General features: G+C 37.4%; 1 protein-coding gene across 6 annotated transcripts in view; it reads left to right on the forward strand.

Moving 5' to 3' along the window:
* Positions 1 to 17502, forward strand: part of PARP8 (poly(ADP-ribose) polymerase family member 8) — a 178323-nt gene that overhangs the window by 62004 nt on the left and 98817 nt on the right. The window lies entirely within an intron of this gene.

Here is a 17502-nt window from a genome sequence, read left to right on the forward strand (position 1 = left end):
GCAGAAGGTTACCCAGAAGATCTAGCTGAGGCCATGAACATGGCTGCCTTAAGTGGTGCATTCTCAATGGACATGAAACAGCCTTATGTTGGAAGAAGATGCCAGTTAGGACTTTCAGAGCTAAACAGAAGTCAGTGCCTGGATTCAAGTTTCCAAGGACAAGCTGACCTTCTTGAAGAAGCCAGTGCTCTTTTACCATTCTGAAGATTCTGGGGCCCTTTAGAGTGATGCTGAATTGACTTTGCCTATGTTCTGTGAATAGAACAATAAAGCCTGGATGACTGCACATGTCTTTTTATAACATGGTTTACTGAATATTTTAAGCCCACTGTTGAGACCTTAGGAAAGAGAAAATGCTTCTTTGAAAATATTGCTGCTCATTGAACAGGACACCTGGTCACCCAGGAGCTCTTCTGATGGAGGTGGACAATGAGGTGAGTGTTATTTTCATGCCTGCGAACACAGCATCCATTCTGCAGGAGTCATTTCAACTTTAAGTCGTCTTATTTCAGAAATACGTTTCGTAAAGCTTGAGCTGCCATAAATAGTGACTTCTGTGATGAGACCGGGCAGAGGAGATGGAAAACCTTCTGGAAAGGATTCACCAGTGAAGATATCGTGGAGAACATACCTGATTCAAGGGAAGAGGTCAAAAAAGGCAGTGTGGCCGGAGTCTGGAAGAAGGTGATTCCAGCCCTCATGGATGACTTGAAGGGGTTCAAGACTTCCGTGGAAGAAATCGCTGCAGATGTGGGGGAAACAGCAAGAGAACTAGAATTAGAAGTAGAGCCTGCACATGTGACTGGGTTTCTGCCATCTCATGATAGAACTTTCACAGATGAGGACTTCTTGCTTACAAATGAGCCAAGAAAGTGGTTTCCTGAGATGGAATCCACGCCTGGTGACGATGCTGTGAAGATTGTTGAAATGACAGCAAAGGATTTAGAATATTACGTAAACGAAGTCTGTAGGTAAATCAGTGGCCCAGTTTGAGAGGATTGATTCCAGTTTCGAAAGAAGTTCTCCTGCTGGCAAAGAGCTATCAAACAGCATCTCATCTACAGAGAAATCATTAGCGGAAGGAAGAAGCCATCAATGCGGCAGACTTCACTGTTGTCTTTATTTTAAGAAATTGCCACAGTCATCTCCGCCTTCAGCAGCCACCACCCGGATTGATCTGCAGCCATTAACATCAAGGCAAGACCCTACATCAGCAAAAAGATTATAGGTCCCTGAAAGCTCAAATGATGGATAGTTTTTTGTGACAACAAAGTATTTTTTATTTGAAGTGTGTACATTGTTCTTTTAGACAATGCTATTGCACACCCAGTATACAAGGCTACAGTATAGTGTAAATAAAGCTATATGCATTGGGAAACAAAAATTCTTTTAACTTGCTTTATTGTGGTATTTGCTTTATTGCAGTGCTCTGGACCCAAACCTGTAAGATCCCCAAGGCACGCCTGTATGGCTATTTGTCTTTCTCTGCCATTAATTTCTAAAGAAAGACATTGGAGAATGGAAGTTCTATAGTTAATGGCAGAGTTTCAAAGTAATTACATTTTACAATAAGGGCGCCTGGGTGGCTCAGTGGGTTAAGCCTCTGCCTTCAGCTCAGGTCATGATCTCAGGGTCCTGGGATCAAGTCCCGCAACAGGCTCTCTGCTCAGCGGGGAGCCTGCTTCCTCCTCTCTCTCTCTGCCTGCCTCTCTGCCTACTTGTGATCTCTCTCTCTCAAATAAATAAAAATTTAAAAAAATTACAATAAGCCAAATGTATTAAAAGTGTTAAAAGATACTATGGTATAGACTTTTATATCTTCACCCAATTCCTTTCCTCCTGGGCACACACCTAGACTACATTTTCTAGCCTCCCTGGCACTTAGGTTGAGTTCCAGAGAATGGAACATGGATGGAAGTGTTTTATGTCATTTCAGGGCTTTGCCCATGAAACTTTTCTTCATGACTTTTTTTATTTAAGATTTTATTTATTTGTTTGACAGAGAGAGATCCCAAGTAGGCAGAGAGAGAGAAGCAAACAGCCTCCCTGCCGAGCAGAGAGCCCGATGCGGGGTTCCATCTCAGGACCCTGGGAACATGACCTGAGCCAAAGGCAGAGGCTTTAACCCCCTGAGCCACCCAGGCGCCCTTCTAAATGACTTTCATGAACCTTTGTTTCTTACACTTGTGGATGGAGTGAAGAGGAGGGTGAAGCCTTGGCAGATTGCTGGGCCCAGTAGTTTTTTAAGCCTGGGCTCCCACCGACTGGAGCAGGATCTCCTGCTCTTCTCCATATTTGATATGGATGAGAAGTCAACATCTGTTGTGTTAAACCACTACTGATGTAAGAATTGACACCAAAAGGTATCAAATGGGACCGTCTTGAGACTTGGGAATCCAGCTGTGTCTTCGGGAAGACACAGGATTTAGTGAGCACAGGACATTGCCTCTCCCAGGGATCATTTGCCCAAATTTCCAGGCATGGATGTTTTGTATACTTAAAGATCTTATGCATCTCATGTTACTCCAGACCTTTCCTAACCCTGTAGAATGATGTGAGTGGTGTACTCACTAGGAATGTGTGGGACAGTCCAGCAGCAAGGAGGCATTTCAGTTCACTCTAAATCATGAATATTTCTGCAGCAGATAATTAACATTGGTAATTGTATTGTTTTATAGCCAGCTTACTGGAATGATCCGTAATGTGGCTTGGCAACAGTCAACAGCTATCAGATGCCATTTGAAATAATTAACTGATTAGAGATAACTTATTATTTCTTGCCCAGCCTTTTCACTCTATGATTGTTAAAGTATATTTTTGCCTCTTAAATATGGTAATAGCTTTTACTTTGCATGCAAATTTTGGCAATAAGCTCAAAATTCCTTTCCCTTGTGAATCAATGTTCAGATGCCTTTAGTGGATAATAATTTTTTTAATGTTATCATTTGGTTCTCAGATGCTCTTTTTAACAACTTACTTGAGTCCTGAAAAGTCTGGTGGTAGGAAGCAATGGCTAGCTACTCAGTTTCTCCTTCTTGTGCTCTTGCCCCAGGGTTTTGAGTTCAATGTATTCTCTACTAGGAATAGATTATTCTCTCTCATTTCCTAGATAAAACAGTTGCCTTCTCAAGACTTTGGTGACGATGATATAATCGTGATGACGATGATGCTGTTGATTTAACATCAGTATGGTTAAGTGTTTGAATAGGGAAGTGTTTGGACAGCAAGGGCCTTTCTCTTTGAAAAGCAGTGGTGGTTTGTTCTTGGGTGATTTGCATTTAACTTCATTTAAGGAGGTTTGTGTTTGCTTGAATACTAGGTTCTTGTGTTCATTCTATCACTTTCTTGCTATACGGTATTAAATAAATCTGTTAACCTCTGTTTGTTTTCTTGTTCATTCATACTTGTAATGTGAGAAGAAGCTCTTTAAACTGTGTAATGGTGTGATCCGTTAAATTTATGATTTACCCATGGCAGGTAGAACCTTTATGCTTGGTGGTAGTAATCCTACAATTAGAGGTAAGAGTAAGTTCTCAAGAAAGGAAAATAAGAAAAGAGAAAACTGAATGAGAAAAATAAAGGAAACATAAGAAAAAATATTCATTGTTGGAGAATATTTCCAGATTTCCCCAAAGAGGTTTATTTCTATTCCTTATTAGGGTTAAAAACAAGCAAACAAACAGCAACAACAAAAACCTCTTTTAGGAAGAAAAGAAGGAAATTTTAAAAATATTTCTTTTCAGTCAAATGTTTAAATCCTAGAGATATTGAAATATTTTTAAAAGTTTATTTATGAGAAATTTAGTTTCCTTTTTAAATTTTAAGTAGAGGATTTCAATTTCTCCAGAAGAATTATTCTCTTTGGGTCAACCTCCATCTGTGTGATGACATGCCTATAAATATTCTTCAGGACCAACTGTAAAAATGCTTGAAAATATGATTGTCTCTTCAGATTACATGCCTTTCCTTTCTGCTTTTGGAATGAAGAAACAGATATATAGCTCGTGAAATTGATTGTATGTGAGAAAATGGATTCTTTACTTTTACCTATCTTAATAAGCATGCAGATTGCTAACTTTCCAGTAGATGCATTTAAAATATGTCATAGCTAATCAAATGTTAAAATAAATTATAGCTAATCATATTTGTTGTTTTCTTTCCTTTTAAATGATACAGTACATGGGCCAGCACAGGAAAGGAAAAAAATCAGTTTAGTTACCCTTTACTGATAACAGAAGTTGATTGATTCAGAAAGGAATTTGCAGCTACCTGAAATGATATTGACAATGTGATATGTTAGATGCATAAGAACCACAGTTGTGTCCCTCTGAAGTGACTGTCCATGGTATTGGGTGAAATGTTAGATATTTTTCCCTCTTCCACTCATCTGCCTACAATTTAACTTTTCATTAACGGGAACTACTGTACTCGTTTTATTTGTTTTAAAAATTTTTTGGCAAAAGCAATACATATGGAAGTTTTGGCTGTATATGATACTCTTCATTTCAACGTTTTCATTGTTATCACTGCAGAATTTTTTGATTGGACTAGTAGCTTACTACCAGTTAAAGGAAAGTAGTTGTTCTTTATAAAGCATTTTACATAATGTTTATGTTTGTGTGTATTAGCTAGAGGTGAATGCTGGCTGATGTCTAAAGTGAGAACAATCAGAGAATTATTTACCTAGTTACATACTTTAAAAAAGATTTTAGTTATTTATTTGACAGAATGAGAGAGAGAGACAGAGTGCAAACAGGGGGAGCATGAGGCTCTCCACCAAACAAGGAGCCCTATGGGGGACTCCATCTGAGGTCCCTAGGATCATGACCTGAGTGGAAGGCAGACACTTAACCAATTGAGCGACCCAGGCGCCCCTACCTAGTTACATTTTTAGGAGGATACTGACACATAGGCTCAAATAACAATCTTATCTTCAAGTCATCACTATTAGTCTGGGAAATTATTAGTCAACCAGTGGATCCTGACATGAACACATGTTCAGTCAGGTCATGTTTATGAAATTCAAACATAATTTCATGTGTTTACTGTTAATAATGGCTGTTAATTAAAACAAAACTAGTGGTCTACATAACACAAATTACAGATTAATTTATTAATTTACTAATGGTTTTTTCCACAGCAGACCTTTTCCGTTGTTGATACAGTTTTTACAACCCCAGTACTTAAAAAAGGGTTTATAGCAAAGTGACAACAACAGTAGAAGATCCGTCCGTCTTTCTGAAACATAATTGGTAGGTTCTGTTCTGCGGCTGGCTGTGGTGTGAAATGGCACTGCTGGTGTTGGCCTTCTCAGGTGGTAAACAGTCCTGCTCCGACAGTTTTTCTAATTCAGTGCCTGTCTGCGTTCCTCCGAAGAGCCCTAGCGGGTGTGGCTGTGCCTGGACATCCTCGGTTTTTCTGAGCCTCTTTTTGGGAAGCTCAATCGCTCTCTCTGTGGCGATTTTACCACTTGCCCTGTTGCTTTGAGGTCCCACCCCATTTTCTTTTCTTTTTTTGAAAAAAGATTCTTTTAGTGGTGGTTTCAGACAAACCTGGGTTTGAAGCTTCATTTTTTCTCTTGGTAGGGCCTGACCGGGGGAGTGTTTCAAAGCTTGGGAGTCCCTGGTTCCTCAGCTACATAGTAATTGTGAATGTGTGGCATTTAAAAAAAAAAAAAAAGATGCCATTAAGTGCGTATTCCGTAAAAGGTGTTCAGTAAAAATCTGTCGAATGAGGTGTGTGGAAACTGTTTCGTTAACCTATATTTCAGCTTTTATGTCTTTTTCCATTTTATGAATGTGTTTTTACTGATAGGAGTACCTCAGATATGATTTGAGAATCTGAGAGGGGAGGCTGTTTCTTCACCTTTAACCACATTGATTAGCATCACCAGCCACTGTAAAAGCATGTTGCCTATTGCCAGTGATGTCTCAATTAAAAATTCCCTTGGGAACAAAGCTCCATTTAATAAAGTTGGCTTGGCCACAGAGATGATTCAGAAAGTTCCCTTTTCCCCAATGCAGGAAAACTCACAAGGGAGCTGCTTTGTATGCTGGTCTCACATAGACTTGCTGGCTCTTGAATATTCTCTCAGAAGGGCGGGACCACCAAGGACTGTACAGACACGTCCTATCCAAGTGTGAGAGGCACTGCTCAGGGTTCGTCCCCATAGAGCATCTCTGTGCCCTTGCTGTGGACCTTTCTCCAAGGGCAGAAGCCAGGTACCTCTGTTGGCCCAAAAGGGGCAGGGTAGACACGTCCTGGGGAGGGAAGCCACATCTTAGAACAATCCATCACTCTGTGTTTTACATTATTTCTTTCTGTGGACGTAACTGGAAGAGTGGTCTTGAGAAACTGCTCTCCCACTAAGGATAAAGCAGCTCCATGCTATAGGATAAGGATGGCATTGACAATCGTAAATCAAACTAATGTGAGATTTCTCAGGGCCTTTTAAGTTGGTAAGAAAAGCACAGGCACTTTCTTTGTACTAGTGTTTTACAAGGGACCGAGGGTTGCCGCGATACTAGTTTCGGTAATCATTCTGTCCTCAGCTCCTCATCTGTAGGGGGGCTGTCGTATTTTTATGACCAACTCCCCTTCTTTTAAGGAACATCCGAGCCACTTCCTTGTACAAAATGCTGTAGGCTCATTTGGACACGTTGTGAGTCAGCGTTGGCTCTGGCGTGCCAAATCCTCCCTTCTGTTGGAGTTTGCCCAGTGCCCGCACCTACTGCTCCTGTTTCCAGTGCCCTCTGGAAAAGATGGACACTGATCCCACCAAGCTGTATCCCTCTTTTCATGGTCGTCTTCTGTGTGTAGATACTGTGCTTCGATCAGATTTGTGGCAAGGGTTTTTTTTTTTTTGGTCAAACTTGTGGCAGGGGTAGAGGGAGACTATATTTTACAAAATTTAAATACTCAAGGAGTCCACATTCCTTGTAGGCTTGCTTTCCATTCTTTTCAGCAAAATAGGTTAAAGCAGGTTATGATTTGCACCTTCTAGCATGCGAAGGGCTACAGATACTGCAGATATCTAGAGGAATAAAATATAGTCTCTGCCCTCCACATTTAGTTTGGAAGCTATAAGGCTAGAAAATGAAAATTTTGAAGAACGTGGGTGGTGTGTTTAAATTCCTCCACTCCTGGGGCAACTGGGTGGCTCAGTGGGTTAAAGCCTCTGCCTTTGGCTCAGGTCCTGATCCCAGGGTCCTGGGATCGAGCCCCGCATAGGGCTCTCTGCTCAACAGGGAGCCTGCTTCCCCCCCTTTCTCTCTGCCTGCCTCTCTGCCTACTTGTGATCTCTCTCTGTCAAATAAATAAATAAAATCTTAAAAAAAAAAAAATTTCTCCACTCCTTTCCTTTTGCTCCTTTACAGATTTCTGTGGGAAACTTCCCGTCCCTGCACTAGCGGCAAGTCTTGTGCCCTTGTTTTATGCTCTCACTTACGGTGTCCTCTTTCTTCAGAGCATTTGTCACGGCTGTTGTTTTCATTTATTTGGGCATTATTTTTATTGTATTTTCCTTGGCCATGCATGGAACTTCCTGAGTTCAGGGGCTGCGTCTATTTTTAATTCAGCTGTGTTGGCACAAAGTAGGTCTTCAGTAATCATTTAACTCTATAACTGGCTGCACGAATGTAAGAGTTCGATTAATGATGGGTGGGAACTAATCACGGAATATATAGTTCCTTAGGACTTCTTTTCACCCTGAGCATGAATGTCATTTTTCTCAAGGGCTTAAGATTTGCCATATTTATAAAACCTTCTGTGTGCTTTTAAAAGCTCACAAAAGTTAAAAGTCTTTTGTTTTGTAGTATTTTTAGTCATAATAGGATAATGGCTTTGAATTACTTCCTCAGAGGCATTTTTGTAAATGTCAGGGTGGGTTAGGATAGTGCCTGTTAGAGACGGAAGGTCTTAGGACCAGAGCTGGGCAGAGGTGACCATTACCAGCATTCTTGCTGTGTCGTTTTTCTAGGTGGAAATAATTAAGGCTTAAGTATTTTCCTTTCAGTTCTAACAAATATTTCTAAGCCATTATCTTGTTTTCTCTGTCAAAAGACAGCATCCAGGGAAGAAGCTTTATTGATATTTGCAGTTTTAGATCTCAGACTGCATATAGGTGATGGGATTACATATACATGATGAAACGATGCTGTGGTGATTAGACTGACTTCAAAGAATGATCTGAATTTTGAGTTATCTGTGAATCACCTTATTAAAAATGGTCAAAATGAATCTGTTGATCTTAATACTTAGAGTTCTGAGAAATATTTGTCATTTGATACTTCCCCATAATCCTTAAATTGACATCATTCTCATATTCTTTTCTTTAATATTCTGAGTGCAATTTAACTGATGGCTGTCTCAGCTTCGCTTTTGCTTTCCTGTCAAACTATCTATTTGTGTGTCGGGTTCTTGTTTTTGTAGGAATCACATTTTAAAAATCAGCATCCTACAGTTTCCTCAGTTCTTAAAACTACACAGACTTGTTTTTTTTTCTTCCCTTTCTCCTTCCCTCCATCTATCTTCCTTCCTTTTTTTTTTTCTTTCTCTCTCTCCCTCCCTCTTTCTTTCTTTCTTTCTTTCTCTTTCTCCCTTCCCCACCAGCCTCCCCCACCTTCCTTTTTTGGAACCCACATGAGACTTTTGGCTACTCCCCTCCCAGAATTGCTTTTCCTTTCCCAAGAATGTCTGATACAAAAATATTTAAAGACAAAAAGTAAAACTAATTCTTTAAAATCAAGGAAGTTAAATATTTTTTGAATGGATAGCTTCCCCAGCAGAATTTAAAATGCTGCATCACTTTCAAAGGATAATTTTTATATCACTCAAAATGAAATTTTATATGGACTATTTTAGAGTTTTTCCATATCCTTTCATATTGCAGGCATCTCTTTGTTAAATTTGAAAAAGTTTTAATAATGTGATGAGACAAATCAAAGATCTTCATTGAAGTAAAAAAAGGTAACAAAGAGCTCATTTTAAAAGTATTGAATGCATATTCAAAACTCTTTTTCCTCATAAATAAAGTGATTTTGTGGTCCAGTTTTATGGTACATATATATGTAAGTGTGTGGTTGTTGAACATTGCTCCTCTTCTAAAGTGAAAATCTCAATCATTTAAAAAAATAAAATTAGACATATTTTGGTTTCATTGCTCTTGTAACTATGAACTAAATAAAGGTAGTTTAAACAGTCACCCCATCATTAAAAGAACTTTCCTTTGCTAACTAATACTGATTTGCAAAACTTATGCCAAATAGAGTTAGACGTGTCTCCATCCACAAACAGTGCTGTGCTAAGGAAAGAAAATTTAGAGGAAAAGTAAGGTTTTTTTTTTTTTCCACTTTAGGTTATTAAGTACATTTCATGATTGGTTTAAATTGATTCATTTCTGACTTGGAGCAAGAGCTGGTGTCCTGCTGTGTATAAATGTTAATAAATATGCTGTACAAATGCAGTTAAATAATCGTGAAAATGGTGAAATTTAATGAAAGGCATTTGGATCAAAGGAGACCTAAATTCTGGACCAAGTGCTTTGTAACCAAAGACAAATTGATAGACCTCTCTGCACCTTAATTTCCTTAACCTATAAAATAAGAGGCCCAGGTAGATGGTCCATTTTTATGACTATAATTTTATGAGTGTTATGGGAATACATTTTATTTCTCTTTGCAGTTCAGCAAGGTAACTCTTTTTGAATTATTTCTTTTCAGTTAGGTATGAATATCTCCTGTAGGCATCTTCCATCCATCTCTTCCAGATTAGCTGTCTCAAATGTTTTTCTTTCCTATTCTTACCGATAAATTTGGACTCTTTCTTGACACTGACGGCAACTTCAGTATCCTTCTTGTCACCTTGCAGACTTTAAACATAAAAATATACATTGGTTTTAAAAGGAGAGAAAAAGTGTATATTAGGACTATGAAGCCTGGCCTTGAAATGTTTCCTATCTTTTATCAAATGTCTGTTACCTGAGCAGAATTTATTTGAGCATGGAAAGTGGGAGAAGAAAGGAGCTAGATGCATTTGAGTATGCACGTGTTGTCCTACAAACACTTTAAATGCCTTCTTGAAGGGAACACACATGAAACATTTTAACTAAGGTATTAAGAAGTGTTACTGTTTGTCTGATGCTAATTAGGGCAAGCATCTGGGTATATTTCCTCTTTTGAAACTGAAATATGTTTTTAAAAAACCTGAAACTTAAAGTCATCAGTACAGATTGTGTAAGAATTTTAACTGGATTTTGTTTGGTCTTAGTTTCATTTTTTTCTTGTGATTTTATAAATGTCAGACCTATTTTTGTTTCTAGGAAAGCTGATGGGACAGAAGTGAGTGTGTGTGCTGATTATTAACCAGTACTTTAACTGATGGAATATTTATTCATTGCCAAAAAACATTGAGATATTTTTGTTATAGTTTAAGTGTCTTCCTTTGAAAACAGCACTGTACTTTTAGAATGTGAATCATTTCTTCTGTTAACAATGATGAAAGGTGAAATAGAACAGATGAAGAAATGCCTATGTAAACTTAAGCATCTTAATTACAAGACAAGGTTGTAACCTGTGGAAGGAGGGATGCTTGGTGGCTTTGGATTGCTTTGGGACAGTAACTTTTCTCTGTGCCTTCTATCTTCAGAGATATTTTGAGGAAGAACGATTTGAATCTTCTTGCAAAATAATCAGAAATTTATTGCCCTAACAAAGCTCGGTTCACAAAATCACAAGACCCAAATGGCTTAGAGGAAAAAGTCAGAAAACCTAGCTCTGCTTCTGGTTCCGCATGGAAATGAGGGAATCCGTATAAAATTATGTTTCTTCACCTGCAGAGTGAGAGTGTGAGTTAGGTGATTATTGACTTCTGTTCCACTCTGCTACTCTGTGAATAAAGATCATAATGTTCTCCCCCCACGCCCATCTCCTGCCGTTTCTCAAGCATTTTATCTTTTGGCCTTTAGAAAGTAAAATCAAAACAAGGTCTTTCCATTTTTAATTTCTTTTTTCAATTGATTGCTCTTTTGCTCTTCTGTCCAAAAGAATGAATGTGTTTGTCTGTTGGACTCAAGTCAAATGAAAATGTAAACTAGGAAAGTCATAGCATTGTGCCTTTGCTTGTACAGGTGTGGCTCAAGTAAATCCAGGAAGTCCGGTAGAGTTCTTTAAATTTATTTATATGCTGAAGAAGAAGATATCCCTGTTGAACCTTGAGTAAAGGATCACTAGACAACTTTTTGTTCTTTCCATTGTTAAGATACATTTATCTAATTTTACTGTGATGGGAAATGTTCGTTATCTCCTGCAGCCTTCTCTCTCATTTTTGGGTGGATATGGTCATTAGGAAAACATAAGGTATAGGACTTAATGTTTAGGTGTTTATGTATAGATTTCTTATAATCAATTATGTGTTTCCTTAATTACAGAATGTGACCTCATGAGTTATCCTTTCAGATATTGAAAGTTAAAATACACATAAGTATGTGTGTGTATATGTCTATACACAGACACAGTTTATTATCCAGAATTTCTACATCCAAAAACACTCTGAAACTTGAAACAAAGTTACTAAGTTTGGCCCATTATTGGCCGACTGACCTGACATGAGGTTGTTTATACAGGGAACGTTCATGCCTCTCTCCAGACACATTAATTGTTTTTGACGATAAGGTGTAAAATGTGCACTCTGTTATCTTTCTAAAATGTGAAAAACTCTGAATTTCAAAATTCATCTGGCCACTGGGGGTTCAGATAAGAGACAGTGATCTTTACCATCTTGGTTTTCCCAGCATGTGAAAACCATCCCAGTTTTAGTAGCATGTGAGCTTAAGAGTATGGGTTTCTCATTGTTGCAGGCACTGGAAATAATGTGATAAAGAGACAATAATTTAGTGCTTGCCCCTAAGGTTGTAACTAGACCCTGGAAAAATAAACGACATACAATATGGGAGAGAATCTTAACACAAAACGTACCATAGGACTTATCCATAAAAATTAGTGCATAGTGCTTGTAATTTTTAAGACCAGTTTTGTGCTTGCTATACATGCAATCAGGGTTTTATACAGATTTGCTAAACATGGTTAAAAAGAAATTCTGAATAGAGATAGTTGATATGCAGACCAATATTTGCATAAAAACTAATTAACAGATGCATGGGAAATGTTCAGTATATTGTTGGGTAATTTGGCTTTGAAAACAAAGTTGTAAAAATTGTTTTTTAATGACAAATGCAAATGACATACAATAGTTTTTACTCAGCAGATAGTAACTTCTTTCTTTTTTGGTAACTATAGGAATTAAACTGAATAAGTCTCGCATAACAGTGCCTTTTTCTGTGAGCTATGGTCATAGAAATCTGATTTAAAATGGACGAAAAACTTAATTCTGACATAACAGATGGTGTGTATTAGACTCTCTGGTGGGCAACTTGACTTTTAAAAAGAACGGAGGATTCAAATTGCTAATATCAATACTTTATGGAAAACATTTGCTTGAAAAAGTCTTTATATTTAATAATTCTTGAAGTAGTTTTTTAAAAAGCTTTTAAATGATTCCCCGATTGATTGACTTTAACTTAAAAGCCTTTAAGGATTTCCCTGATTGACTGACTTTCACTTAATATTTTATAATAAGTCATTTTTGAAAGGTTATATTAAGCTTTAATAGTATTTGTATTTAAATTTTAATTAAACTATATTCAGGGATAGAAATGATAGCAATTATGGGCTCACACCCTCACAATTTGTTATACCAAAAAAATGATATTTTGTCAATATCTATGGTAGAATCTAATGTCTTTCTTATCATTTTCCATCTCTTCTTATCATGTGAGGTTTCATTTTAATATTCATTGTGGTTACTTGTTTCCCTACCAGCTCAGTTTCCCTAGAATCCTCTACAGATCTGGTTCTCACAGTTGTTGATCTGTAGTAACTATTGTAACTATTTGTAGTATCTAGTATCTATCTGTAGTATCTAGTGTATTCTCAAGTATTAGATATAGATAGTGTATCTATAGATACACATAGATATAGATATTTCTATATATAGATATAGATATAGTTAGACAGAAATAGTGTATCTATCTGTAGTATCTAGTGTATTCTCGAGTAGTACACACTTACCTCCAAAGTCTTCCTTAAGTGATCTTGTCCCATTTGGACCATTTTCTTACTCTCCTCACACTCTGTACATTAACTGTACATTAGAAGAGTTTCTAATGAAGAAAGTGATCTCAAGTGTACTTTGTTATGGGAAGTGAATTTGAGAAGTATTCAGGAAAGTCTTGAAGGAACATATGATATGATGATATTAAAGGCAAAAATATAAATAAGAGGGGCGCCTGGGCGGTTCAGTCATTAAGTGTCTGCCTTCGGCTCAAGTCATGATTCCAGGGTCCTGGGATCAAGCCCTGCATTAGGCTCCCTGCTTGGCAGGAAGCCTGCTTCTCCCTCTCCCACTGCCCCTGCTTGTGTTCCTGCTCTCTCTGTGTCTCTCTCTGTCAAATAAATAAAATCTTTTTAAAAATTACATATACATACATATATACACACACACACACACACACACACACATATATACATATATATGTATATATACATATACATATAAAAGCCTTTGTATCTCATATATATAGTATCTATATATATATTATGTATGTATATATGTGTGTGTGTGTGTGTGTATGAGAGATACAAAGGCTTTTAACATTGAACTTTATCTTCCTCCTTTTAAAATGGAGGTTTAATTTGAAGATCCTGTATGGATATTTATTTTGCCTTTTTTTTTTAAATTGCTATATGTGAAATTCATGGTAATTTATGAAGGATTTCTTGAGGGTAGAGAAAGGGGTGGGGAAATCTCATGATAGAAGTTTTGCCATTTTCCTTTTTATTGGCCCTCTTAAGAAAAAGGAAAGGGAACAGGAGTAAAAAAGATCTTTTTGATGGTGTAGGAGTTTCCAGTTCTCTGTTTGCTTTGGGGGGCCGCTAGACGGTAAAAGGGATGATTATCCCTACACTCAGCCTGTATATTATATGATAACAGAGGCAGCATCTGAGTAAATTTTTGCTGAAAATCGCATAATCATTTTAAACAAGTCGCAATTTGTCAGTAATGTATTTTTTGTTATATAAAATTGTGTAAAGTTGACTTTTTTCCCCATTTTTATTCCTCAGAAATGTGAATTCTCAACCAAATTGCCAAATGTTCTCAGGATGTTTAGTATTCCTTTTCTTTCTCAGGTTGATTGAACAAAATGGTTAATAATGTTCTCTCTCTTTGCCTTTCTCTGTAGCCTGAGAAATTTCTTCATTGACTTCTCTGAATCTAAGAGGTTTGCTTGCCTATTTTTAGAAATTAGAGAAGTGACTTTCTATGGGTGCTGGAGTTTTCCCATTTTCTTCAGTGAAATTCATGGTGCCAAAATCAAGGATGCCAAGGCACAGATTTAACCATGCATTGCCTAGAAAGGGAAGCTGAGATAGTGTGATATTTATGCCCACCCTAAATCCAGACTATAACGAGATTATATATGCAGAACCAAGTGTTAGACCAACCTATATTCTAGAGCCTCAGTCTTGTTAGTTATCACTGTAATGTATTGCTATAATAGAAACTAATCATGAACAAAAGGGTTCAATGTGAAGTGAGAACAAAGGAGTCACACTGTGTCTATACGTTACATGCAGAGGGTTCAAGGACATTCATCTATGATTCACCATGCTCAAAATCATGAAAATATTACATTTGATATTTGCAACATTGATCATAAAATCTGAACAAACGGTAAAGGGCACTTTTAGGAACATTTTTATAAGCCAGATTGATGGTCGCTTCTCTCATGTGGTAGTGCTGTAATAGGATTCAGTGTACATTTGTTTGGTTCCTGGGGAGCGATCTCAACAGAAAATATTCTGTTTATTTGCATGGCCTGCAAATATTGAAATTTCAAGACCTTCAAGTGCCCTTTACCGTTTGTTCAGATTTTATGATCAATGTTGCAAATATCAAATGTAATATTTTCATGATTTTGAGCATGGTGAATCATAGATGAATGTCCTTGAACCCTCTGCATGTAACGTATAGACACAGTGTGACTCCTTTGTTCTCACTTCACAACATTACACAGAACAATAAAATTCCATTACAGTGATTTGCTTCATACCGATGCATTATAAGCCAAATTATATCCCTTAAAATATTACATGTGTAAGAAATCTATTCCCTGAGGGAAAGGCAAGTGTTATTCATCTCTCCTAAAATCAGACTTCTAAAGAGACTTAAGTTAATTGGATTTAGGTTTGTTTCTCTTTGATAAGACATAAAATACTTCTTACTCTACCATAAATTTTTTAAAGACTTAAAAAAAATTTTTTTTAAAGACTTTATTTACTTATTTGTTTGAGAGAGAGCACAAACAGAAGAAGCAGCAGGAAAAGGAAAAGCAGGGTCCCCACTGAGCAGGGAGTCCGACACGGGACTCGATCCCAGGAGCCTGGGATCCTGACCTGAGCCCAAGGCAGATGCTTAACCGACTGAGCCACCCACATGTCCCACTCTAGATATTTTAAGAGTCACTCAGTGTATATGGCAAGGGAGCTATATATGTATTTTGAGCACCTCTTAGGATGCAGTATGCATAAGCATCTGGGACACGACAGTGAATTAGATACACTGAGAAATTACATCTAGTGGGGGAAAGAAACATTGATTTGATGTTGACCCCAATTATAGCTATGAAAAGTTTTAAGAGGGGCTCGTAAATGGGCTGGTGGCAGTGTTTAATAAGAGATCTTAATCTCGTCTGCCTCAGATTGGAACGAGCCAGGTGAAGCTGAGAGGGAAGGCTCTTGAAAGTAAAAATGAGAGCTGATGGCTGAAAGAGGTATGGGAGCTACCCAGGAAATATAGAGGTGTTTCCCCCCATTTTATTAATGAATATACTCTTATTTGGATTGGGAAATAAAAATTTTAAATTAATTCTAGTAGTTTTCCTCTAAAGGTATATTTGATTAGTATTAAAACATTTATTCCAGAAAAAATTGGAAGCAAATATCCTCAGAAATAATAGCCATCAGTGATCCAAGAAACCTCCCCCCAAAGGTAGACTCTTATATTCTTCTCCTCCGCAAAAGCCCAATACAACTATAAATACATTTTGATAAAGATAAGTAAATCCAGGTCTTTAATAAAAATGGGGTTACAGTATTACTCCATTGCAGTCCACATCCCTTTTACTGGCCACAGACCTTCACAATAGATACCCCATTCTTTATTTAACCAGTCACTGCTTGGGAACCTTTTAGTTACCTCTAACTTTTTCACAACCCACAAATATTTTTTTCTAAAGATTTTATTTATTTATTTGACAGAAAGAGCAAGAGAGAGGGAACACAAGTAGGGGTCATAGGAGAGGGGAAAAGCAGGTCCCCCGCTGAGCAGGGAGCCTCATGCGGGACTCAAACCCAGGACCCTGGGATCATGACCTGAACAGAAGGCAGGTGCTTAACAACTGAGCTGCCCAGGCGCCCCCACCACCCGCAAATATTTTAAACAAAGTCTATTCTATTTATAGATTTGACTTTTTTTTAGTTTAGCATCTAAATCAGTTTGAAATAGGGAGGCATTCTTTTGTCCATTCCAGAGCTTTTTTTCTTCGATTTGTGTACTAAAGATGGTTCAATGGCAGTTAGTGTTATGGACGTTTAACTTATCAAGATATATATTCTTTACTGAAAAAACTCATTTATAGTGCCATGATCAGGAATATTTTGCATTATTATTATTATTATTATTTTTAAACAACTTAGTTTTTATCCCTGCAGGGTTTTACATAACTGAGTTAATGAAAACACCTCTTAGGATCAGAGAATCTCTGCAGGGTCGTGTTTCAGCAGAAAACATTCAGTATCTTTCTTGCTCGTTTTCAAATTTTTGACAGTTTTTCTTTGTAGTCTTTCTCCTGAAAGCATAAGTAATTTACAAAGGTAATTCTTCATCCAAAAAAAAAAAAAAAAAAAAAAAAAGAAGAAGAAGAAGAAGTGCTGCAGTGAGAATATTAATTGTCCATAGAGGCCTCCTTGAGTTTGCAAATCTAGAACCATGAGTTATTGAGGTGATTGAGAAGTTAAAAAAAAAAAAAAAGTTAGATTGGACTCTTAAAAGCCTCTTGTTACTTATTTTGTGAGGTTAGGAGAACAAAACCAAGAAACTCTCCAACACATTTCATCTTTAGTACCTGTGTAACTGGGTGACTTTCTGTCTGGTTGAGGCTCCCAGCATTTGCCAGGGTTCCTGTCCTGACTGAAGGTGACCTTTCTCGCCATCTCATAACTTTGGGAACCTATTAGCCAAGTGTTAGGCCAGTTTTCTTGGGGGACACTTATAAGCATTACTTCTACATGTAAAGTGAGTCCTTGTCCCTCAGTAGTTGCTTGTCATTCCTGATTAAATGAAAATCAGTTTCAAATATATTATAGGGATAGCTTTGGTTACATAATT

The sequence above is a fragment of the Mustela putorius genome, unplaced genomic scaffold, assembly GCF_011764305.1.
Source record: "Mustela putorius furo isolate JIRA1106 unplaced genomic scaffold, ASM1176430v1.1 tig00000407_pilon_pilon_pilon, whole genome shotgun sequence".
NCBI lineage: Eukaryota > Metazoa > Chordata > Mammalia > Carnivora > Mustelidae > Mustela > Mustela putorius.